Genomic DNA, 24,491 nt, shown 5'->3' on the forward strand with positions numbered 1-24,491 from the left:
CAAGAGCATGTTAGGTCGGTGGAAAGGGAATGGAAGTATTGTCCGTGCCCAGGTGGGTCTGTTGCCGCAGGAAGGCATTCATTATTTTAACACATCAGTCCTTTTGTCTGGTGTTGCAAGGTCTTAGAAATTTTCAGTCACAGTCTCCAATTTTGGGGGGATGTGATGACAAATCCATTACATTAATTCTGAAATTTGGGGGGTCTCCACCAAGAAAAAAATTAGCACATGTTCTGACATAAAAGCTTCCTCTACTCTGTGATCCTGTCCTGTCTTTAAACTGACAGACAGGATGTTACATAGAGGCATTCTAAAACCAAATCCAGGCTGCATTTACACTTTTAAAAGAACTGGCTTTGGCTAGAGAGCTAGTGACATGGGCAGCATGATGAAAGAAAAGTTTAAAACAGGTGACAGAATGGCAAACCAGGTGAATAACTGTAGCTAAAACGACTGGAGTTGTTTTATAAATTTGAAGAGGGTATTGCACTGATCATCCTCAGAATTCTCCTGTGTTGTTGCCAAAGTCACTAAAAGTTATACTTACCTGTACGCACCAAGAGTTTGAAAAGATAAATTTTAAAAAAAGTTTTTGCACTCTGCAGGCCTCCCAAACCCTCTGCATGCCTCATTTTTTGTGAAAGACAGGCATGCATAGGCTTTGGGAGGCTTGTAGAGTGCTCCTGGGGGCTGGGGTGGGGGCACAAAACGGGCCATTTTTTGCTCCTTTTTGGCTTTCCCAGCCCCTAGGAGCACTTTGCAGGCCTCCCTAACCCTCTGGACGTCCATTTTTGCGAAGGGGGTGAGGGTTCAGGAGGCCAAAAATGCTATATTCAGTGCATAAGACGCACCCAGATTTTCACCTCTTTTGGGGGGGAAAAGGTACATCTTATACTCCAAAAAATATGGTAATTTTTTTTTTTTGTAAATTTATATACCACATTTAATTGAGAAAGAACATGGAGGGTTATATGTTTTATTTAGCTAATATATAAACCTGGCATGCTCAAAGTCAGGGAAAGAAGTCCCAATTTGTTCTAGGTTTTTCCTTTCTGGGTCATGGTAAAGCCACCCATGGTTTATTAATGCTGTCCATGTTCAAAAGAAGTCAGTGAATATAGTCAGTGATTTGTGCTTAAGTTGGAGTAGGCAATACATTCATCAGCATGATAGTAGATATTTCCCCTAAGTGCTTACCACCCTCCCTATCTTCTCTTTATGTATGTGTGTATGTGTATATGTATATGTATGTGTATATATAAAATCTATGAATATATATATATATATGTGTGTGTGTGTGTGTGTGTGTTATTTTTAATATTACACATATATTTCAAATACCACAAAGACAACAAAACATATAATCTCATTAATTCAACTTTTTTTCCTGTTGTATTTCTTGTACTGTGTTTTTGTGGGTTTCATAAGCATTTTTAAACAATGATAACAGGAGATGGCTCCACTCCAGTGTTTTTTTTTTAGAAAACAGAACTAATTATTACACTTATTCAGAAAAGCAAGCAAAAGTAGACTGGGATAATAAAGAAATTTTGAGAGGCTAAAACGATCTCATGATCTTTGGAATGCTATAGTACAGGTAATCTTCAATTTACAACAGTTTATTTAGTGACAGTTCTAAGTTACTGAAAAAGTAACTTATGACTAGTTTTTACACTAATGACTGTTGCAACATTCATATTTATATTTATTTATATTTATATGACTCATATTTATGATGGTTGCAGTGTCCCAGGATCACATGATCACCTTTTGCAACCTTCAATCAAGCAAAGTCGGTGAAAAAACCAGATTCACTTAACGACCGTCTTATTATCTTAACTCCGGTGTGTCACTTAACAACAGTGGCAAAAAGTATTGTAAAATGAGGTAAAATTTTACTTAACATAAAATTTTACTTAACATAAAATTTTACTTAACATAAAATTTTACTTAAGTAAATTTACTTAATTTACTTAGCAACAGAAATTTGGAGCTCAATTGTGGACTACCTGTATGCTATCACTTAGCCTATTGCTAAGCCAATTCAGAGTGGCTTATGGTACCCCCAAATTTATCTGTTGTTTAGCATGGAGCAAGGCCCAATTTGGGAGGTAGCCCACAGCTTAGATCACACCAGATTCTATTTCAAATGGGACTCCAAGTAAGATCCTTCAGCCCTAAAGCCATTTTGGCAGCATCTTGAGGGTTGCCATAGCAAGGCCAGGTGGAGCTATGGGAAAGAGCCGAGGTGGCGTAGTGGTTAGGGTGCAGTACTGCAGGCCACTTCAGCTGACTGTTATCTGCAGTTCAGCGGTTCTAATCTCACCGGCTCAAGGTTGACTCAGCCTTCCATCCTTCCGAGGTGGGTGAAATGAGGACCCAGACTTTGGGGGCGATATGCTGACTCTGTAAACCGCTTAGAGAAGGCTGAAAGCCCTATGAAGCGGTATATAAGTCTAACTGCTATTGCTAATATGTCTGGGATTTTGAAACTGACTATTGATTTGTAGTGTTGTGAGAAGAACCTTTTGTGGTTTAGCTTTTTTTGTGTGTGACTGCCACCCATGAAATGTTTATTGAAACTGGACTTGTGCGAGGTCACATAGCTAGTCCTCTTTTAGAGACTGCTTTCTTTTGCAGTTACAGTAGTGATGAAAAGTAGCGCCCACACTTACAATATTGCAGGTGTGTCAAGTAAAGTAAGATTATAAGCATAGTTGTGCCCAAGATGCTTTTTCAGAAGGCAACTGGACTTTCTTGTTTTTCTTTGAAGACGTTTTGCTTCTCATCCAAGAAGCTTCTACAGCTCTGACAGGATAATGAGGAATGGAAGGAATTATATATAGCTGGTAATTTGCATCCATTTAGAGGGTTGTTGGGGCACTTGGAGGTTTTTCCTGTGTCCTCAGGGTCACCTGAGGATAGTGCTCCTGGTTCTTCTAATCTGCAGTTTTTCCCTCTGGAAATCCATTCCTACTCCCACACCATTCAAAGGGTGTTCATCCCAAATTGACTAGCTAAAAGTCTGTAGAGATTCTTAGTCCTCCAGGTCATGGTTGTCCCAAATATACTTTTCAGGAGGTAGCTGCACTGTCTTGTTTTAAGACGTCTTAAACAAGGAAGTCCAGTAGCCTCCTGAAAAAATACCTTTGGGACAACCATGACCTGATGACTGAGAATTTCTGCAGACTTTAAGCATAGTTGTAGTTTCATTTAGCTACTGCTTTGCTTAATGACTGAGTTTGTCCCATTTGTGATTGCTAAATGAAGACTATCTGTAAATAAAAAGGGAGCAAATATGTTTTGTCCTCTGCAAACTTGAGAAGCAATGAGTTTGTTTTAAATTCCTTTCAGATTTTTGAGTTGTATAGGATCGGGCAATCCATAACTGTAGGATGTACAGCCAGCTCTTGGCTTGACATCACCCAGACCTCAGCGGCCTTCCAAGATGTCAGAGTGTACCTCTGGAATCTGGTGAGGACATGGTGCAGAACAAGGGAGTGAAAGATGTGCAAGCAAAGAGGAAAGTGGTTTTGGTTTCAACTAGGCCTGCCTGTGCAGTCAGAAAACCTGTTCCAGACAGAAGAAAATGGCCTGTACCCCTGAAGCAGGGGAATTCACAGCTACCATTTCAAAAAGCAGATTTCCTGAGAGTAGAAAAATAACCATCTTTTCTAAGGAGTAGTACCTTTCTTTTTTAAAGGGCCAAAGGGAATTCTGGGAACCCCCTTTTTAACATTTCTTGATAAAAAGTTACTTACCCTGAATACAATATTTGCACAAATACATTTGCCCTCACATAACCTTGGTAAAAGTATCCAGGTTATTATGCCCTACTTTCACTATTACACCAGCAATGTAAACAGAGAGAATACAGTTAAGTTTCCAATTATTACCTCTCAGTAAGGTTGATGTGGATGAAGTATCCAACATGGTTTGTATAAAAAGGGGAAAATAGATTACTGTGCAATGTGTAAATTTTGTTTTATTTGGTTCCTACTTCTATCTTTTTTTAAAAATAAACCTAAATAAAACCTTAGGTTGAGGATATTAACTACAACTCCTACTCCTACTCCTACTAAAACAACAACAACAACAACAACTACTACTACTACTACTACTTCTTCTTCTCCTCCTCCTCCTCCTCCTCTTCCTTCCTTCCTTCCTTCCTTCCTTCCTTCCTTCCTTCCTTCCTTCCTTCCTTCCTTCCTTTTCCTTCTTCCTCCTTCTTGATCAATGCACAAAATAATATATTTTTCACTCTGTAGTACCCTTGGGAGTTTTACATCCAAACCTGTAACAGTTGTTTGTGAGTACGTATATGCAAATACATTTATTTATTTCAAGAAATCATTTCAAGAGAGGTGGTTGGCTGTTTAGGAAGCAAATATATGCAGGAGGGATGAAGAATAAGAGGCAGAGGGGGAATAAAGTCTTCTGAAATGAACATAGAATATTCAACCTGTTCATGGCCAGGAGTTGCACTTAAAGCAGGAGTGGGCAACTATACCCTGTGGACTTCAACTCCCAGAATTCTGGCTGACTAGCTCAGGAATTTTGGGAATTGAAGTTCACAAGTTGTAAAGGAGCCATAGTTTTGTACTCATGAGATAAAGAGTGGGTGGGCAAAGGTAAATTGAAGCTATAAAATATGCAGTGTTATTTCACACTCAATGGAGCAATGATTTTCCTTCTACTAAGGATCTTTTAGAATCTGTTTTGTGAACTTTCATTTTAAAAACATGTCAAGTTTATTCTAAGACTTACAGGGCAGTTTTCATGTGTTCAGTGATCAAAATGGCAGGAAAAAACATTTTCACCAGTGAGATGGAAAGATCAACCATAGTGGCAGAGAAGGGATTCAGGGTTGCATGAGTTTCTTGGTTCAGATTGTCTACCCATATCTTGAGAGGATTTTGTGTTAGCTTTCATGAAAGCTGGCTCTCTAAATATATATGATTATCAGACAAAGATAGGCAGTTTTTTATGAATGAATAGACTACACTTCAAGGAATTTACAGCTTAAGTTACTTAAGGTAAAGAGTAGCCTAAAGCAATGGGTTTTTTTTTAACCTTTTACCATGCTGGAGATTTCTGGGAATTGAACGCCACTTAAAGTTGCTGCAGTTGAGAAACATTGGCCTAAAGCAATCAGACCAAGGTCCTACCTAAAGCTCATGATATATCTCTGTTGTATGTACTTCTTCACTGCCATTTATACATTGCTATAAGTTCTAGAGATTTCTCTTAGCGGTTCTGGTTAATAGCCAGAGATGAGCCTAGCATCCTAAGCAGCTGGCACGAATTACACTGTGTTGTAGCAATGGATTTTGTAATAAGTTAATCATGGTATGTAATAAAATGCTTCTCTTTTATTGGACCAGAATGTAACATTAATTGAGATTAGATGATACTAAGTTGTACTATAGCAGTAGTGTGTTACACAGTAAAAATGCATAAATCCAATTCTTCTATTGCATAAAATTATAATTTAATTCTAGAATAAATCACATGATTTAAGCAAAATAATCAAATGGGGCAAACTGCTTTGTCTCATTTATTCATGTTGTTTTAAAGGTAGAAATATTATGAACCAGAATATCAATTATTTGTTAAATAGAAGGCATCCCAAGGGTGAAAATAGATGTACCATTCTGCAACATGCAGAAATATGTACTATTGAATACAGATTTCATTTTATAAGAATTTCAACTTCCATTAAAAAGAAGGAAGGCAGTTTCTGATTATTATGCATAGCCAGATGAGAATTATTTCTTAAGACACTGGAGGTTGAATGCTATTTCTATAGTTGACAGTAGGGTTTCAGTCCTTTTTATTACAAAATTCCACCTCACTCCATCGCTAGCAAAATTAAAATATATTTATTCATGTGTGTAAGTGCGCGTGCTTGTATGCACACAAACACAAAGAACAAATGCATGTATAAGTCCCAGATAATGCATTTTCCTTGTGCAGAGCTTGGCTTTTCAGAGTCTCCCATTTCTTGACCTAGATATGAGATTTCCTATCAGCTCTGTATAAGAAATAGTGAGATTACAGTTCTGTGTTGTGGAAGGATTGGTATGTGCATTTTGATAGCTAGTGAAAAATATGCCACTGTTGGCAAAATATTCCAGGTCATCTCTGAATTTTTAATTATCTTTCTTTGGATAAGGAAGCTTGGACATTTAAAAAATACTTTACAGAAAAGTCTGCCTCCATTGAAAACCTTTTTTCTATCTTTTTTATTAGGTAGGTCCCAAATAAAATGTCAAAATGTTACTCTGTGTGAATATCATCAGTTTGTTTCAGCCCATCATCTTTAAGGATTCTAAGATTGTTCTTTGCTTAATGTGGTTAAGAGTTCTGTCCTGATTGGTAATGATTAGTGGTGAGATTCAAATTATTTACTACCACTTCTGTGGGTGTGGCTTTGTGGGTGTGGCAGGGGAAAGATACTGCAAAATCCCCATTCCCTCCCCACTCATGGGGGAAGGTTACTGCAAAATCCCCATTCCCTCCCCACCTCACTAACTTGCTTTCCAGCTCCATTCTCCTGTTCAAGGCAACAAAAGAAGATCAGTTGGGAGGCAGCGGGGGCGTGGCCAGCCTATTTGCTGGTTCTCCGAACTACTCAAAATTTCCTCTACTTGTTCTCCAGAACCTGTCAGAACTGGCTGAATACCACCTCTGGCTTAGAGGAGTATGTGCATATTTGAAAGGACAATAGAAGGATGCAGAATGGATACAGAAGGATGGATGTAAAGATAAACAGGAGCTTTTGTTGAGGGTGGTGGGTTGGCCTTTTAACTGCACTATTGCACTGCAACTTTCAGTGGTCTGTCTGGAAAAGGGGATAGCTTAAAAAATAAGTGTTTACAACTAGAACAAAACCTATACTTGATTTAATGGAGATTTACATTAACTAAAATTGAACAGTATCTATTTAATCATTTCTTACTTGTATATGTTCCCCTTTGGGAGCTCAAAAGGGGACACACACACACACACACACACACACACACACACACACACACACTTTAGTACTTGAGCAATCTTATGCAGTAAGTTGAGCTGAGAGAGTTGCTGTTCTCAAAGGCAGCTGCCATGACTGGGGATAGTGCAGAAGCTGTTCTAGATCTCATCATGAATTCAAGATTATTAATGAATAGTTTGTATACAGTGAAACCAATATACAAGAAAACCACTTCTTGTATAAACATTTACATTGACGGCAATAACCATTCTCCTTGTTGAGCAGTTATTTCTGCCCCCTCTACCCTGCCTGTTCGGAGATGTTCCTCTTTAGCTGGAATGAAACTATATGATGTGACACCAGGAAACATTGCGTCAGACTTGATGACTGCTTCTTGTCAACTAGTTCTTTTTTCTTTTAAAAAAGGAACTTGGGTTTCCCTGGGAAAATACGTTCTCTCTCTCTCATTCTGTGTGTGTGTGTGTGTGTGTGTGTGTGTGTGTGTGTGTGTGTGTGTGTGTGTGTATGTATGTATGTATGTGTTAGGCATCTGTAACACAAATTGTGAATCTATTTCTGTGATATGCTTTGTCATGTTGTAGGCAGGTGGAAATTCAGAGTTAAGTAATTTGTAAATCACGTGATTGATTTGGCCTATATTAAGAAAAATAGTGTTTCCAAGATAAACACAGTTCAGTGGCCTATGGAACTCTTTGCCACAAAAAGCTGAGGAGGTCACTCGCATTTTAATTCAAGAACTAATCACCCAGGAACTTGAGATTGCACTTCAAATCTCTTCCCAGTTCTCTGCCTGGGGTTGGCAGTGATGGAGTTTGATTTTAACTCCTAATAATAATCTTTTCAATATTGAGAAATATTTTTATGGCAGAGTGAGAGAATAGGTCATTTGGCTGCCTCAGTAATCATCGTAAGCAGAAGATTTGTGTGGATAGTGGATGAGAATAAAGGATTAGAGAAGGTGAGCATTTTTAAGGAGAAAAACTGAACTGGATATGAATATGTATATGTCTCAATATTGCCAATGCGGTACTGGACTATTTTTCCCATCTTTGAATGGATTATAACTGCTGTTCTATCTTTAATGCCACATTTTCTGTTAGGTTGCCAATTCCTTCATACAAAATCATGATATTTTAAATACAAAAGCAATAATAAAAAAGTGCATTTGAATAATTTTTGGTGGAATCATTCTCCCAAGAAACCAAGTGGCTGAGTTCATGCTTTTAACCATAGTTTGTAGAACAAACTAGAGTGGTTTGGATCACACATAGTAAGCAATAAGTAGTGGCTCATAAACCACATTAATTAGTTTTACATAATGTGCTGAGCCAAACTCAAATTAATGGCTACTTAAAGCATCTGTATTAACTTGTTCTCCTTGTCCTGGTTGATTTCCCCCTCCCCTTACATTTGCTTTTTATTTTTATATTGTATGTATGTATGTGTGCGTGTATGAGATAAAATGAATGCAAGAAAGGAATTTTGTAAAATTGTGTTTAAAAAGGGGATTATCTGGATTTTTTTTAGTCACGTTTCAGGCCTGAGCATTTAACTGGACCACACTGATCTTGTAGATAATTGTGGATTGAGATGAGAGAGTTTAATACTCTTGATCCTCTTGGACCAAGTGGAGTTACATGGAGGAGTTCATTTATAGATATAAGGTCAGGTATCATTAGTATGCTGATGACAGCCAGTTGTATATCTTGACACAGGGCCAATAAGGAGATGAGATAGAGGTTCTGTCCTGGTATCTGGAGGCTGCTAGGATCTGGAATAAGCAGTGTGGAATGTTGGTGAGTTAAGAAGGCAGTCAGTTCCAGTAATTTTCCATCTTTCATCCTATATAGAGCTTTGCACTGCAGGTACATAGTTGACTAATAGTCTGGAGGTCTTCTTAGACTCCTGCTTGAGGATAAGATAGTGGTTGTGGCCCAGTCAGGCCTTTACACAGTTCCCTCTGTGGTGCCAGTTATGGCTATTTTTGTATCAAGAGGCTCTGCTCAGGGTTATTGATGCATTGATTACTTCTTGATTAGATTTTAATAATGCACTATACGTGGTGCTTCCTTAAAGACCAAGTAAAAGCCTAAAGGCTATAAGTGGAATCAGTTTTGGAGAAACTGCTACTTTGAGAGCTGCATTGACTGCCAGGTAACTTTTGGATGCAATTCAATAATAGTCACCTTTAAAGTTCTACATGGCTGAAGACTTGTATCTTAGAAACCATTTATTCCCAGTGCCATCTGCTCATCAAGCAAAATCTGGAGGAGGGGACTTCCTCTGGGACCCAGCCATTTGGGAATACGTCATTGGGGCAGGTGTTCTGTGTTGCAACTCCCTTTCTCTGGAACAGTGTACCTCCAGAGATCAAAACAACTTTAATGCTGCTAAGATTTCATAGGACTATCAAGACCTAGCTCTTCCAGAGAGCTTTTGGGGATGATATGATCTTGGTCCTTACTGGGGAAGAGTCTGTATCTGATGGCTTTTCGGGTGTTATTTTGTGTGTGTGTGTGTTTTGGAATATTTGTTGCAATTTGTATACTGTATCTTAGTTGTAATACTTTCAGAGTTGCTTAATTGAGGCAGCATGTAAGTATAAGTACACAAATGAAGTTGTGAAAGTTGTTTGTCTTCTGTGACTTGCTTATGAGATTTCGTCAGAATACTAGAAGAAAGGGTTTCATTGCTTTATCATTTCTGTAGTAACTAATGTGACTGAAATGGCAGCTAAACAATCATCTGTAATCTTAACACATTTCTCTTAAAAAAAAGAACACAGGAAAAAATATTTTATATAGGAATATTTGGCCTGCAAAAATCAGGATGTCCTCTCAATGGCAGCAAAGAATTACAGAAAATTCTACTACTTTCCTGCCATATTAATCATCTAAATTTTGCAGTTTAGCTATACTATGGACTCCAGAATTTGCTGCCATCAATTCTTCCGGATACATTGGTTGAGCCACAGATTATCCATCAATGCTTTCTAAAGGTTAGAATTTTGCAATTCTAATATTTTTGACTGTTGATGAAAAATTGTGGGTTTTTTTTTGTAGAATGCCTTATATGTGGATTTAACAGAATCAATATACCTTGGCTTTATTTTGCTTTGTGGTAGGGCATTCTTCCCAACTGCCATAGTTTCCAGTTTTAAAAATCATCTTTAGGGGGATTTTAGAAGAGTGCTAGGCAATCCTCATGATATTTGGATAAAGAATGTTGGTAGGACTGGTTTTTTAAAAAACTTTCTTGGTTTGATTTGCTTTGAGAGTCATATATCATTGCTCTCTTAAGTAATGAAGATATTTGAGTATACTCTGCCTTTCCTTTCCTTATATGATAGTAGTTGCATGCTCACATGGGAATATGGCAGGTTGGTTAAAAATCTTGTGTCCAGCAGGGCAAAACCAGAACACAGAAGCCCAAACAGGTATCTTATTTGTCACTGTTTTCTGCTTTAGGGAATGTGAATTGACCATCCTAATACAACTTGCCACGGATCTCTGAAGCGCTTCTCCTCTTGTCTTCCCTCCTGTCACCTGATCACTTTGATCTTTAGATAGGATGGAACTGTCCTCATGCGCCTGGGGAAGAAAATGTAAAACAAATTTTGCACAGAATAAAGAATTCAAGTTGAGGAACTCTGGGAGGGCTTGTGCATTATAATGTTTAGTGTAAGTAGCCTGAAGGGCTGTGCAAAAGCATTTGAAAGAGTCAGAAATGTGTGTGTGGAAGCAAGAATGAAGCACCTCTCTTTGAATTGTTAAGAGACCCATACCTTTTGGAAAGCTGCTTCACACTTGGATTCAAAGAGAGGTGCTTTGTTTGCACGCCCACATGTTGCGAAGCGCTTCTTTCAAATGTTTGCACAGCTGTAGTGGCCACTTCAATAGAAATAAACCCAGCTGTCATTACGAGCCTGATTTGGAGAAATTGGTTATGTGGCCCAAAGAGTGACAGATTCTCCAAAAAGAGAACTATGATGTTTTGCCCAAACACCACATTGGTATCTGTTGACTTCCAAACATTTTGGGGAATTGATTTTTGTAGAAAGACAAGTATTTGATTTCGAAGGACATGTATTTGCTGTGATCTTTCTTATCTATTTTTTAAACAAATTTGTATCCTGCCTAACTCCCATGACTCTGGTGCCCAACACATTTGATTGAAAAATAAGAATGGCCACAGTCAATCTGGGCACTTGGGAATTTTAAACTAGAATTTCACGGAAAGGGGTATATAACCTCTTTTTGGAAAACTCCAAAGGTGGCCAAAATGTGGCATTGCAAAATGGAATTGTTTTTTGTTTTTTTTTAAAGATAAGTCTTCAATTACTTGTACAAAATATGAAAATAAGAAATCGACTAATGATTAAAAGATTATCTGGCCCTTTTATAAAGGATTTATTGCACACACAGCATTTGTATCTAAGTTTTGGTTTGGGAAAAATTCCAAATATACATTAGACAAATGCTGTTATTAATTTCCAGTTCCATGAGTTGAACCTTTAGGCTTTCAGCTGCTTCCATTGGGTTGCCAGTGGTGGAATGACCACTAAGCAGAATAATTGGCTGAGATATTTGCTTTGTCAAATAACAGCCATAGATAAATAATAGCAACTCTAGCAAAACGGAATGACAATAAAACATGAAAAATTATACTGACTTGATGAAAATGCAATATGTCTATCTATCCCCCCCTCGCCCCCAAACAGGAGAGCGCTGTAACTAGTGAGTAATATAGTATCACCAGCAAATAAGTATATCTCTGATAGAGAGCAACAGATCTATTGATGATAACTACAAGTAGAAATTAGTACAGAAGTTTGGAATTGGTGTAGAAACATATACAGTAATAGAGATAAAATATATTCATATAGTAGTGTGACAGTAGCATGAACATATACCAGGTAAGGTTCAAGTTTAAAAAAAATTTAAATATAGTTTGGTTTTATGGTTCTGGATGTCAAAAATATTCCATCTCTATATGCAAGTACAGTAATTTATTGTAATTAATGTTTTTTTCCCTTTCTGTTTATGTGTTTCAAAATTTTTGAGACTGCCTGTGCAAGTCCTTGCAGGGACTTGAACACTGTTTTTTGTTTTCTAGTTTTATAGCCTTACCCACTATACCTAATTGCTCTCTATTAATAATTAATAAATGAATGCTTACTCCAAATTGTATTTGAGTGTGTGTGTTAGGTGGTCCTTTCTGGTTTAGTGATATTGAAATAACTTTGCATCCTATGTCTTTGGTGAGGAAAGTTCCTGGTTTCTGTTAATTGACTTCTGTTGCTTATGAAATTGTGTGGACGAAGGAAAACAGACTTCTTAAAATTTCCCCATTTTAATTCTGCCTGGGGTACTTTCTTGACTTTTTATCTTTCCAGTGCACTTTTCCCTTCATTAGCTTGCTTGCAAACAGTATCCCGAGTCTTCCAATCTGGAGTAGTTTCAATAGAGTTAAAAACTTTAAACCTACAGTAATGATATTTGGGGTTGGGTCATGTGTATTTATCCACCCAGCTGGATTTTTCTCTGTTCCTTTGAAATCTTTTCTTCTTGCCTCTCGTAAGGAGTGAGATGTCTCTATTTGCAGTGCTTCGCTTGACTGGATCCAAATAGCGCTTTGAAATGGGGTAGTGAACAAGCAAGGTTCTCCTTTGAAGGATCAGGCTGGAGTTTCTGGATAAGGGAGTGATGAACTGAATCAGAGTTCTGCAGTTCAGTGGAGACCTTATACTGCCTGCTTAAGAAATGTGCCAGTGGTGTTACATTGGGAATGAATGAGCTGCCATTCTTAGGATGCCAGATTAGTGTGGAAAATCATTGATGGATGTAGAATTAAAGCACCTGAAAAAGGACTTTGGTTAAGAGAAGGAAAAATATGGCAGCAAGTTGTTAAGGAGGGCAATATGTACTTGAAAGTGAATTGGGGAAAACCCAGCAAAAGCTCAAAAGTGGATGGGGAAAGGAGGGGAATTTTCACTGGTCAGGTGGCAGGATTTCATTGAATTCCCTTGTCTTTCAAATATTGTCATAGTTAGCAGAAACAGAATGACTTGTGTAGAACAGAACATGCATTGTATAGTAATGTATGTGAAACTTTTTACAATGTAGTATATGGAAATTGCAGTTTTTCTGGAGCTGGTTTGAGATGACACACTTATGTGCAGCCCTAGCTTTGTATGCGCTAATGCCCTGCTTTGTTGTCATGGCCACATCACAAGACTAATATGTATGTTAGACTGAGTCTTGTGTGGCAACTATTTCCCCTTTGCAAGTGTTGTATTTTGAAATATTTGCATCAAAAGGCCTTGATGCAGAAAGTCTATAGGTTATACTGTACAGAAGAGAATCTTTTTTCCATTACCCTCCTGATCCCCTCCAGAAAATTTTCAAATTGTTAAATTATCATGGATTTTGGTCATGGATGAGCTCTTCCACTGAAAACTTTTTAGAAACTATATAGGTGGAAGAGTTCCCAGAATTCATAGGCAGCACGTGGCCTTTGATGGTGAAGACTGCTCTAGAAGGCAGTTCGTTCTTTTTGATCCATAGTCCAAAACTCCAGATGGTGTAGTGTTTCCTCTCCTTGTCGTTACATACAGGTGATATACCTACCTCCTGCTATTATAGTCTATCATCCTTGCCGGTCCCACAGTAGGAAATATCTTTGTGTATTTCTAACATGCTGTCATCAGAGTAATGACGTGTAAACCTCTCCCAGTTTTTGATTTAGATTCAAATTTTTAAAATGTATTTACCCACAGAGCAATTCTGCTTTGGGTTGCTGAATAAATGGGAAGGCTGTTCATTTTAAACATTGGACAGCATGGGGCAGATAAGAGTCCCAGATTCTGGGGCTAAAAAGGCAATGCCATGCCTACACTGTGAATCTCTGGCAGACCATGACCTTTGTTGGTTTGGTTTTGATGGTGGATGAGCCCAGTTGGTGTGATTTGAAAACCATGGCTTATGTTTTATCCTTAGTGTGTTGAAAGAGCCCATCTGATTGTGACTCATTAAGCATGGCTTAGAGTGACACATGGCCAAGCCATGCTGTGAAATTAATGACCCACTTCCATGGTATGAACCCATGTTTTTGAAACATATATATTGATGTGGGGTGTCCCTCCCTCACATGATCCCAGTGGAAAGCCCAAAAATCTAAATATGAACTTTTTTTCCCTCTTGCCTTTGCCGTTACTTTTTTATTATTAATTCAGGAGCAGGAGTTGGAGAGGATATTCCAGTATGTTTTTCTTTCACCAGAGAGGTCAAGGAAAACGAGAACAGGAGAGGGAGCAATGCTGTCAGCTTTGCTTCTGCTCCCACGCTGCCTTGCCCCACAGATCTTGACAAGTAGTAAAAGGGACAGACAGCAGGCATCCGGACTGGTCCTGAAGTTGGCATTTCAAAATGTTTATATCTCTGTGGGTGGCAATATTTGCAGAGGGAAAAGGAGAAAGCAGACATTAAGGATTCCCATAATCAAAAGGCACGCCATCACAGCATCAGATCACCTATATAACTCTCATGTGGTCCCTAGTGCTGGTACTATGAACCTTTATCCTTCTGCGTTCCATCTCTTGGGGTATCTATTTATAACCGTGAAGCTGCTTATGTTGCCATGTCCGCTGTTTTCTGCCCAGACTGCGCTGCTGCGGACTGGTTCTCTGCCTGCCTTGTCTCTTCCAGACTCTTCTCCTCTCTACCCCCCCCCATTCCCGCCTCCACAATATGGATCGGAAATAGTTTATTCCCGGATTTGAGCTAGAGAAATGATACTTCTAGCCTTTGTGTCCCTCCCCTTCAGCAAAGACCTGGAGATGGAAAGGCCAGCAGCTGGGATTTCCGAGGGAGCTGGGCGCCAGGACTGCCGGCTTCTCTCCCCGCTTGTAAGCAGAGGAGTGAGTTGGGGAGATTTAGGGATGTGATGAGAAAAGGAGAGTTTTGGCAGCCAAAACTCCCTTGGAATGGCCTCATTGTCTGGGAAGGGGGGTTAGGGAGGAAGAATGGGCTTTGTGGATAATGATGAAGAACTTGTAGATTGCTGGGTGTTTTCCTCCATTGCCACTTTCATCTTTATCACATACCACAGGGAAACTCCTGTTATCCAATAAAAGTCAAAAGCCCCAAAGGTTTATGGAAATATTTGGACTTTTTAGTTTGGAGTAGTCCAAGGACAAAGCTTTGTAGTTTTTATTGTTTGAAAGGCAGAGGTGGAGAAAGCTGGTTTTGGGGTGAGTCATTAATGTTCATGTGGATATGTGGCTAGGTAATTCTTGAATGTTAAAAGTTATTGTGGCTTCAGGATATGACGACGACTGGGGCTTATTTGTTGGAGGCTCTATAGTCATTATGAGAGTGTGAATGAAAGTTACTCTCAGTCCAGCCTACCTCACAGGAATATAATTGTGAGGAAAAATTTGAAGAAGGGACATTTTATAAGTTTCCTTGAACTCCTAACAGGAAAGTGAGACATTCATTTAACAAACAAACAAACAAACAAACAAACAAATAATAAATAAATAAATAAATAAATAAATAAATAAATAAATAAATAAAGAAAGAAAGAAAGAAAGAAAGAAAGAAAGAAAGAGCACCCACAGGCTTTCCAGAGGCATCGGTTGACACTTGTGAGAATCGAATGCCGGATCAGAAAGGCATTTGGTCTGATCTAGCAGAGATCTTAAAGCCTCACTCTACCTCCCCCCCCCCCCCATTTTAATAGTGGAGCAAATAAAGTTGCTCAAACATGCACTAGTGGATCTGAAGCCAGTCATAATCTTAAACAATATTCTAAGAAAATATTTTCAGAAGGTTTAGCAGCTGCTTGAGCTCTTGAGCCATAACGAGTTCAATTTGTTTCTGCCAAATTGCTCCATATACGTGATACCTCAGTTCAGCAAAATATGCAAAACCAAGGAAGGATCTTGCCAATATAAATAAAAATGTTCCAAAAATGGGAATGGATGGATGTGAATTACAGTGAGAACTTGGAGAAAGGGGGACTCTGCAGGCTTGAGACTTCTGAACACAATACATCATTTCAAGTGAAAGCACCTTTTGCCACCAAGAGATAATACATTAAGTCATTATTCTCTGTAGTTGAACCAAGGAACTATCTCCCTCATGCTCCAAAAGCATTATTTCTAGCTCTTCCAGTCATATAGTTTTGAGAGGATTATGCTTTGCCAATTAATAGTGCTGCACTTTTGTATTGGTAGAAAAATATAGATCACAAATTCGATCAATTGTCTGAATTTATTTAGCTTGTTAGGGAATGAAAAAAAGTTTTAAGTTCTGACTGTTTTCCCCATCATGAGCTTCCTACGAAACTTTCCTTGATGAATGTATGTTACATGTAGTAAGGAGAACCTGCTATTGAAGCTTCTTGTGCATATTAAATAGACACCTGAATTCCTCATGTGCAATGTATTTAGCTGATTTTTACAAACAAGTCAGTTTGTTCAAACAAACAAATAAATATATTCCTCCTTAATCCTCACTATAACCCAGTTAAGTCAAATATGTTAGGAAATTGACCAAAATTATGTAAATGGTTGTGGATTGGAAATTTAAACCAATTCAAAAATGAGTGTTTAGTGGCTTTATTTATTTATTTAGATTTATATCCTGCCTTGTAGAGGAACTCCATCCTAGTCCTCCCTTGCTTACATTTTTTCCCCATTATTGAAGTGGGAAGGAACAGGTATGGAACCAAAGGGATAGGTATGACAAAAAATATGGGGCAGAGATTATGGAGTGCTGAGCACCTATTTGAGAGAAGCTCTTAATCACCAAACTCTTCCTTTTAGATGTTTCTCTGCAGCCACTATAAGCTTAAAAAAATAAATGAAATGAATAAAAGCAGTTTTTCTGCCAAGGCTACTACTGGCCTTCTGTCTTAGGGGTGTGATCTATGGCCATCACTAAATAGCCTCACAGCAACTGGAGTCTTGTAGCACCAAGTAGCTCTTGGCTGATCAGTCAATTTGGGGCGGGTGGGGGAACTCTTTGCTCTTTGTGCTTATGGAGGAGGGGGGAGGGGGGAGTTGCATTGATCTTGCTTCATCTTTATATTTCCCCAGACACAGCCCTTGGCGTTAGAATGTTTTCTCTGGGTGTGCTCTTGAAGTAAATGAGAACTGAGTGAATAAAGTGACCACATTAACAAGACATAGGCAGCCCTGCCATCCCCAGAGAGGGCAGAAGTAATTACCTGTCCGTTCCTGTATTGTTGCACCTCCCCCCCAGTCTCGTGCATGTGCACTTGCCTTTACCACTGGTCACTGCACACTCAGTTGGGTAGCAAACTGTAATCACATTTACGGTGACAAATGTGGTTATTAAAGAAAATGGGTTAATCCGCCTCCCACAGTTGGAGGTGGCTTAGTGGAGATAGAGAAAGGGAGGGGGTTTCCTCCAATATCAGAAGGGGCAGGCAGAGTGGACTAGGAGGGAGATCAGTAGATGAGTGGACAGCTTCATTTAACCTCCTTGACGTGGCAGGACAAACAGAAAGGGGGTGGATGAGCTGTAGGTCAGTTCTTTAAACGGACTTGGTTGACATACAAAGGTCAATAGCCACTGAGTCATTCCCTTGGCTTGACTATCTGATTGTGTGCATAGATGGCACACATTCCTAGTTTTCTTGTATTTATGCATTCTCTAAGGGGGGAAAGTGATTATCGTGGTGACCACAGGGAGCAATTGTGTTTTGACCATTGCAAGAAATTGTTACCAGCCAGAGGGTTGCCACACAAAATGGACCTAGTTGGGGAAAGCATAGTAGTGGCCCAGATTCTCCAAACAGGTGCTATTTAGATGCCTTTGATTGCAAAATCATATAATCTGTAGACTGCATATCAGAGGCCTTGTGGATTTGGCATGGGGATATATATCTCAATATACTCAGTGTATCTTGTAGCTTTCATTTTGGGGGAAGGAAATGTGTGAGTCAGCGAAGGGCCTGCCAGTGAGATTGCTGCCAAGTAAAATGGGTGCTTCCCTTATCTGTGTCTAGGCCTGCCCCACCAAGGGTTTAGGGATGGTGTGGAGAAGTCCCGTCTGCAGTTGTTTGCTGTGCAGATGAATTTGACCTGCTGCTCAGATGAAGTGGATTGCATAATCTGAATGCATGTCTTTCTACACCAATTGCACTGCCTCATCTGGAGTTGGGTGACTGGCTTTACATCCTTGAAAGTAAGAATCTCGACTTTGGAGCTATGAAAAGCAGCTTAAAAGTTTGTGATCAGTGTTTTCACGATATTTTTTTCTCTCCAAAAAAGGCTAAATACATTGTTTTCTGTTGTTCAAAGGGTGGGTCTAGTTCTTTGTTTCTTCCTTGTCCTCGCCAAGATTATGAGGAATGCAAAATATGCAAATCTATGTAATATTAATTTGTACAATTTATTCCAATTTCTAAATTTAGCTTTGGGATTTTTATGATAATAATACATCTATGTCAGTTATTTCTACTTCTTTATCATTAGAATATATTTAATCCAGGTGTGTAAATAGTTATATGTTTACTCAGTGTGGCTGGTGTCCTGGATCTTAATCTTTTAAATCATGGGAACTCGAAAATGTTAGTCACTTGTAGCTTTGAAAGGAGTTAAACTAGTTGTGTATATTCAGGTGTGCTAGAAAACATTTTTTGTGGTAGCTGGTATGGAATTATTTGAATGGCTGGATGAATAGCCTAGCATTCTTTAAACCTGAGCCATCCTATTGGCTAGAATAAATCTCTGTGTGATGCCTTAAATACATATGCAGGGAAATGAGGTTGATAGCATGTACCTTTTGTACATGGTGGATAATTTCTCCTAATTAATGATGATCAATAGGCAGTAGTTACAGAATAATTCTATTCATGTGTAGTAACATATAGTAAAAGGTTTGACAGTGATTTTACTTGTAAGAAGAAAAGAAACTCTAAACCATGGAAATTCTTCTCATTAATATTGTATTTCACTTTTTCATTTCACATTACATGTATGTAAATAATAGCACAGTTTCATATTTGTATGAAATACTATCTACAACACAATTGGAGTGTCCCTTATTATGAAAGGGATTAAAATTTTTGTTCAACAAATTTGTTAAAAAAAGTTACTGTTTGTGGCCAGATATTCTCTTTGCACACAATCCCATTTCTTGGAATTTCCCTTGAATATCTGAAAGCTGATCCTCTTTTTGGCTCTCTCACATCATGCCCTCCAGAGGTTTGGAGAGCACAGGTATAGGTTTCCTAGCTTGATTGATAGAAAGCACCATCATGATGAAAAAGTGCATAACTCTAGCTATTGCTTCCTACCTAAGTTCATTTTGGAGGGCTAAGGTACACAACACAAAATGTGTTTTGTAGATCTGACCATCTACCGTCCTTTTAGTTTGCCGTAAGCCAGTAAAGAACAACCTTATAATGATCAGAAACCCACTTTATGCTCTTTGAAAAAGGGAGAGAGGAAGCGGGAGGGAGGGAGGGAGAGAGCGAGAGAGCGAGAGAGATATGCCATGATAATAATTTGGGTGGCAAAAACGACTTCAGGGACTGATCCTGGACTATTTTGGGATGCATTTATTTCTCCAGCAATTTCTTTTGAGACTTAACTCCTGGAGAGTTCCTGGATCCATAAAAATGGTTGATCTATAATTGTCTTTTGGTTTTTTTTAATGTTTGGAATAGTACAATAAAATTTCCAGGTGGTGTTTGATCCAAATATTAGATAGAACCAATCCTGTTTAACTTTTTGAGAATTTCCAGTTAGGGGTCTAGCTTCCTCCATACAGAGGTGCAGCTGAAAGCAAGTGTGTTCCTTCAGTTGACAGAACTTGTGCACCCCTATGTTTCAATCCTAAGATAAGGGTTACCAAAGCAGCTTTGTGTTCATCTAACACAATTTATGTATCTGGGCATAGCATATTGCATTTTAATGTGACCCGGTTTATACAATGTACTGGGCTAAGAAATGCTTAGATGGTGAACATGCTGAATTATAAATTGCCCATTTCCATTTTAGTTTAGTTTAACAATTTGTGCAGAACTGGATGCTAGTTTACCTTTTAAGGGTGGAGAATAACAGATCTGAAGAAAGGGATATCCTCAAGGGAGCTGCTTTTAACCCTTTTCTCTCCCCACTGCACCCAAATTCCGCCAGCTTTTTCACACTGCTCATTTGGGTTTTTCTAAAGATAAGACTATTATATTCCTCCCACCCCCGATTCTCCCATCCCAATTCCAAATACCCCTAGCCTTTTTCTGAAGGCGTAGGAGGATGGGTGGGGTCCAGCCACCTGTTCCTGAGGCAGCATGGCGCGTCTGGGCCTTCTCTGGGTAACTGGAGTGGTGCATTCTTGGTGGTAATTTTAGCTGCTGAAGCTGAGCTGCTTCAACAGGTGGAATTTCATTTTGCTGTTGAAAGGCCTGTTGTTGGGAGGAGGGGGAGAACTTGTCTGTATAGAGGCTGGGAATGGGCGGGAGAGAGGGAGAATGGAATATGCAATAGATGCTGGATATTAACACCCCGGGGAAGGCAGGATCTCCTCTTTTTTGTCTCTTGATGGCATCTAGCCTTTCCCCTATATCTAAAATTCCCTGGGAACTTATTAACTATTGCAGATTGTCCAGTAGCTTTCTAGACTAGGAATTGTGCACATGATAGACATCTGGTTTTTAAGGGGGCTAAATTATGTAGGGAATAGGGACTTTTTTTTAAAAGGAAATTCCAAAGCAGTCTGTATAGCTTACTTTAAGGTACCTGGAGAATGAGCATTGCTGGTCTGCATAAAAAAATGTAATAGTACTCCACCTTCTTTTCTTTGTTAGTGCTACTTGGGCAGTACATTTTGTTTTGTTAATATAAGAACGAGAGCAAATTGTTACCGAAAGAGGCTTTTTTCTTCCTCTTTCCTAAATCTACTCATCCCTTAATTTATGCCCAAATAAGTAAGCATTAAATTACATTGAAAACAGTGAAGCTTTTGATTAAACCAGTGTAAGATTGATATTTAATGGGAAATGTGTTTAATGGGAATAACAATTTTGATTTTTTTTCTATTACATTCAACATCAATTATACTTTTATCTTGTTAGCAAATAATAGGGTATAATCACATTGAGATTCCCGTCCCTCTCCTTTTACAAAAATGTTCTCTTTTGAAAATTCAAAATCTATACATGTTACAGTGTTTCTCTAAAAATAAGTCAGGGTCTTATTTTCTTTTGACCCCTGAAATAAGCAGTTGGCCTTATTTTCAGGGAGGTCTTATTATTTTTGAGGTGCAGGAGGTGACGAGAATGGTCACCTCATGGCTTTTGCTGTGTTGCAATATTTTCAGGGAGGGTTTATTTTGGGGGGGAGGGCTTATTTAATCACGTGCGCTCAAAAGCCCGATTGGGCTTATTATCCAGGGAGGTCTTATTTTCAGGGAAACAGGGTAGTAATTTTAATCAAAGATGTAACAAGCATCTAATAATCATACTTTGAGTAAATCTACTGAAACTAAATTAATTCCAATTTACTTTTGGTCATTAGTTTATGTTGGATGCTTTACCATATACCCTCACTACAAGTATAATAGCAATAGCACTTATATTTACATATCACTTCATAATGCTTTTAACAGCCCTCTTTAAGTGGTTTTCAGAGTCAGCCTATTGCCCCAAACAATCTGGGTCCTCATTTTATCCACCTCGGAAGGATGAAAGGCTGAGTCAACCTTGAGCCAGTAAGATTTGAACTGCTGAACTGCAGCTAGCAGTCAGCTGAAGTAGCCTGCAGTGCTGCACTCTAACCAATGTGCCACCTTGGCTCTTTTAAAATAATAAAATCTAGATGGCTAGTCCTTGCTTTCTTACCCTCAATGAGGTGAGGATAAGAAGTCAATAGATGCCTTATTTTTTTTTTTCTTTGAAGTTAAATATTTGTTATAGCTTTAGGTTATTTATGGTGCTTTGCAGATTAATAGAAACAATCTCTTTGCTGAGTTTTTGTTCAATAATTTTCACTATACTCCCAGCATCAAGTTCGGGTTTGTTGCGAAAGAATTGATAAGAAGTGTGGTTAAAGGTACCTCTGTAATTTGAAATGAACCTGGGTGACCTTTTTTTGGTGTGGAGGAAGAGATCTGATTGCTTTTCTAATATAGACGAGTGGGAAAAGTGTTTGGTTAAGTCAGGCAGTTTGAGTCACTTGTCTGATTATTTTGTCTCAGAATTATTAATATGTTTCTTCTTTAGTAGCTAGGAAATATGACAGTCAGAACCAACAAACTGATCTCCCATTCTGAGCTGTTTAACATTAAAATGGCAAGCTCGAAAATTACACATAATGTTTTGCCAGGGGAAAAACACAGAAAAAGATTGGAAATGAGAATTAATCTCACTTTTCCAATTCCACCAGTTCTGATGGAGTAGTCTAATCTAATGCTTTCTTTCCAGAAATATTTGGATTATGTTCTCTCTGTTGTGTGCTTCCTTTTATGATGGCCATCTTGGGCAACTTCATGCCCAGCTAAATATTTAATAAAGTATTTCCATCATGGGTCCACTGACTGGAGATGGGGAGAAGGGAAGCTTCCACCAAATATAATCCAGTGCTCCTCAATTTGATGAAGCTTTTATTGCACAGTTGTTGCCTTCATTCACAAAACGTTATGTTGAGCAAGGGAGAAGTGACAGCCAAAAAATGGTACTTAAAAAAAAAACCCTTTCTTTTTCTATTGCATTTTCCATATTCTATTCCCCCCCCCCCCCAAAAAAATTGACTCCTTGGTGCTTTTGATCAGTGCTGTCGGAATTATCTGAAAATCACCTTGATCTCCTATATGGATGTCACTTTACTCAGCCAGGTCCCCCTGCTTTTACATGTTCTCCTCTGTGACAGCTGTGAGAGGCATGGGCAAAGACCTTGAAGGGGGGAATCTGCTGTGGTTCATGTTCTTTTCCTACCCCCAACTCACTCAACAGTATGATTATGACTCAGATTCAATAGCCTAAATCCATCTTCCTGTTCCATTAGCTCTATCCCATTTGGACACTGGCATCCTCAACTCTCAAACTAAGCAATGGTTTCATAATCACACCATACTCACCTCTTGGAAAGAGTTGGTTTTTTGTTTATTGTCATCTCAGTTTCTCTGAATCTCTGGTTCTACTCGCCTCTCCCCAAAACAAAATTGTTGTCGCGTGTTAGGCCAATACAAGGAGGAAATCCACAAAGCTGTGACCACACATCAGATTGTCATCACACTTCCTGCTCTGTCCTCACTTCACATTTACTGGGGAAGCAAGGGTGGAGGAAAGAGGGTGGCATTGCCATAGCAACAATTTCAGTGTTGTCCTGTTATGGCTGTCTAACTAGCTGCGGTGTTTTACTAGCCAGTGCTCTGAAACAGGGTATCTACAGTCATTTCATTTCATTTATTTCATTTGTATGCCTCCCTTTTCCCCGAGGGGGACTCAGGGCGGCTCACAACTTGAGCAAGGGAAAGGGGATACAGACAGTTTGACACCAACACAAAACAATACATAATTTAAAAAGCGCAACAATCATACCATTCGAGATAGGGGCACTGGGTTGGGATCATAACTCTTTTTTTTCCAATGCAGAATGGGAAGTTGCGGGGATACCTAGGAATATATGACAAATGCTTAGCTTAACAAATGTTTGGGAAGGTTTTTTTTTGGCAAATGCTTTTTTTTTTAATTCATTGGTGAGGTGGGAGTGCAGAAATCTGAATGTTCTTATGAAATCTTATTTCTTTAACATGCTGATCGTGCACTGAAGTTAATGAGAAGTAATGAAGGATCCTAGTTGCTAAATTGAAGAATGCTGTGATTCATACTTTCAAGATTTGCCATTTTAGACAAATACGACCCAGCTATGGAAATTCATCAGCGAGAAAAAAAGAGTTGCACCCAGACTTGAAGTTGCCATGTATCATTTCACTTCTTTTAGATTTTTCTTTTTTATTAGTTTATAGTATAAAATACAAAAATACAAAAACAAATAATAGGAAAAATAGGGGAAGAAAAAGGGAAGGGAAGCGTGTAGAAAGGGGGGGGGGAGAAAAGGTGTTGATTTCCGACTCCCTTTGCTGCAGTAAAATAAGATAGTAACATCAAATCTCAACTTTTTACTCGTACATATCTATCTAATCGGTAAATTCAAAATCAAAGTTTTATTTTTTTCTATCTCAAGCACAAAATCCAGAAATGGTTTCCAAATAAAAACAAAAATAGTTACATTTTTTTATTTTATCAGAACAGTCAATTTAGCCATCTCTGCTAACTTCATCAACTTTTGCAGCCATTCATCCATTATGGGGATCAAACTGTCCTTCCATTTTTATGCATAAAGTAATCTTGCTGCTGTCAACATACATAACATTAAAGTTCCATTTTTTCATGTTTTTTTCCATTAAACCAATTTCCCCACCATTATTTCAGTTCTTGAGTGAACTTGGATGTAACGTTT

At 38.6% G+C, this 24,491-nt stretch overlaps 1 protein-coding gene across 8 annotated transcripts in view; it reads left to right on the forward strand.

The window, feature by feature from the left end:
• Nucleotides 1-24,491, forward strand: part of RARA (retinoic acid receptor alpha) — a 210,237-nt gene that overhangs the window by 43,918 nt on the left and 141,828 nt on the right. Inside the window, exon 1 of one of the 8 annotated variants that reach the window (XM_087713490.1) lies at nt 9,893-9,995. The exons of 6 other annotated variants lie outside the window; for them this stretch is intronic. The gene's annotated coding sequence lies outside the window, so the exon portion shown is untranslated. Of the gene's footprint in view, nt 1-9,892; nt 9,996-18,114; nt 18,214-24,491 lie in introns of those variants that run through there. One more of the 8 variants, XM_014074010.2, reaches the window with a different exon arrangement.

Source organism: Thamnophis sirtalis, unplaced genomic scaffold (assembly GCF_051295495.1).
Source record: "Thamnophis sirtalis isolate CommonGarterSnake01/CBP01778 unplaced genomic scaffold, rThaSir2_p1.2 scaffold_4, whole genome shotgun sequence".
NCBI classification, from domain to species: Eukaryota; Metazoa; Chordata; class Lepidosauria; order Squamata; family Natricidae; genus Thamnophis; species Thamnophis sirtalis.